The sequence below is a fragment of the Ornithodoros turicata genome, chromosome 2, assembly GCF_037126465.1.
Source record: "Ornithodoros turicata isolate Travis chromosome 2, ASM3712646v1, whole genome shotgun sequence".
Classification (NCBI taxonomy): Eukaryota; Metazoa; Arthropoda; class Arachnida; order Ixodida; family Argasidae; genus Ornithodoros; species Ornithodoros turicata.
Window position 1 is genome coordinate 93219114 of NC_088202.1, and position 2288 is coordinate 93221401.

At 45.4% G+C, this 2288-nt stretch overlaps 1 non-coding gene across 1 annotated transcript; it reads left to right on the top strand.

The window, feature by feature from the left end:
• Window positions 1-1897: 1897 nt before the first annotated feature.
• On the top strand, window positions 1898-1970 carry Trnaa-ggc (transfer RNA alanine (anticodon GGC)). Its single transcript has one exon. It is a non-coding gene; the product is annotated as a tRNA-Ala (tRNA).
• The last annotated feature ends 318 nt before the right edge of the window (window positions 1971-2288 follow it).

Genomic DNA, 2288 nt, shown 5'->3' on the forward strand with positions numbered 1-2288 from the left:
AATATAAACGAGATAGGTGAAGACGGCGATCTTCACCTTTTGAAACGTGCGACGGCAGAGGAAATTGGGAAGGCTGATGTGCCACATTTCACCAGGAACGTTCATATAGTGAGAGAAACTACCCATACGCAGTCGCTAGTGGCGTTACGAAACCTACGCACGTCGCATCGCGGAAGACGGCAGAGATGTTCAGTGACTGAATATCAGGGAGTACAAGTGTCCACTTGAAAGCTTCTGCAGATAGTACTCTCATCTATAACATCAGATACCTCGCGTTTCAGAACAACAGACACACACACAAAATGTACAAAATGGGATTTCCCTTCCATTTTTGACGGTACAGCTACGGAGAAGTGTCTTACGATAAGTTGACAGCTCATCTCCCTCAAACAAAAGACGGAAAAGGTCCGGAGGGTTCCAGGAACGCCATTCCGTCGAAAAATACACATTTCGTCAAAAATCTTTTTATCGAACATTTTCTTGCTCTTTTTTTTTTTTTTTTTTTTTAGCACGAGCATACAATTCTTTATAGATAAGGGGAGTTCAGTTGAAGGAGACTCCGCTTATTTCCTAATAAAAAGAACTTCCGTCATCCATGTGAAGCATATTGCTCCATTCGTACATTTCGTGACTGAATCTTGGCTGAGTTTATTGCACCGATACTGATCCAAGACATCGTGGGTTTCTGATGGAATTTAATTTGCGTCTCCAGATAAAGAACTGTAATTCTTGTTCGCAAAGTTCTGCAAAACTTTTTTCTTATCCGCAGATAACAAAACGAAAATATAGAGCGTCCAACTGTTACTGTACTTGCTTCATATCCCATTCACACGTAGGCAACGCCTGCGAGAAAGAAGAACGTTAGAGTCCCGAAGTCGATTTTCGTTTCCGACAAACCAATGAAGTAATTCAAATATGTCTATATCAAATGGCACTGCGGCAGCACCCAGCCTGCTGTCCGGCATGAGCCCCACCTCATAATCGTCTCTTTTTATGCGTGCGCGTGTGTCCATCACTGAGAAATATGCACTTAACCCCGTAAAGATTACACGACGATGTTCCACACTACGGTAGGCCGCTATCCCAGGGAGGAAGTGTCCTTGCTCCGCAGGCTCCGACTGAACGTGCCGCGGACTCCTCTTCTCCTCTTCAAGATGGGCCACCTTCCACCACCCATCTGCCCCACCTGTCATTTTGAAGGAGACATTCTGCACCCGCTGCTCTATTGCACCCGTTACCGCCAACACCGTCTTCTCCTGGGGTCGCGCATCGCTCGCCTCAAGATCTCGGACTTTTCCAGGTCTTCTCTGCTAGGCCCCACATAGCATAGTGAGGTGACCAAAGCACTTCTTCGGTTCCTGCGGGTATGGCCTTCTGGGTGAACTGAATAGCAAGCCGCCGTAGCGCAGGCTGACCTTTCCGTTTTTGATGAAAGATGAAAGTCACTGAAAAGGTTAGATAGCTGTAGGACTCGAACCCACATCTTCTGGATTGCCGGTCCAGGGCTCTACCAATTGAGCTAAGCTAACACGCCTTCTGAGCGACTTCCAGGGCGCGTCATCTGAAGGGACAAACCAGCAACTCTCTCTCACTCATCCTCCTTTCACTCTTACATTTTTGCTCACTCATACACACATTCGTACGACGGGATCGACGTCGTTCTTTCATCGTTAATTTCTTAGGCAAATTGACGTTTTGTATGTATTTGTCCCTTCTATGTTGTTCCAGCCTCAGAACATCAGTTCTATCATATTCAACAGTTGCCGCCTGCGTCGATCCCGTCGTATGGATGTGTGTATGAGTGAGCAAAAATGTAAGAGTAAAAGGAGGATGAGTGAGAGAGAGTGGCTGGTTTGTCCCTTCAGATGACGCACCCTGGAAGTCGCCGAGAAGGCGTGTTAGCTTAGCTCAATTGGTAGAGCCCTGGACCGGCAATCCAGAAGATGTGGGTTCAAGTCCTACAGCTAGCTAACCTTTTCAGTGACTTTCATCTTTCATCGTTAATTTCTTAGGCAAATTGAGGCTTTGTATGTATTTGTCCCTTCTATGTTGTTCCATGATATGTACAAGAGTAGTGCAAAAAATGCGGTGTGTACATTATGTATATTTTTAACGCAGCACGTTACATTGACTCACTCTTTTTATTTATTTATTTATTTCAAGATACCTCCAAAGGTCCCTTGAGGGCCATTACATGGGGAAGGGGGGGGGGTTACAACAATGAAAATGGACCATGTGATATACGTTAATACAGTACGTTAAGATGTACTGTACACAAGGAAAACACA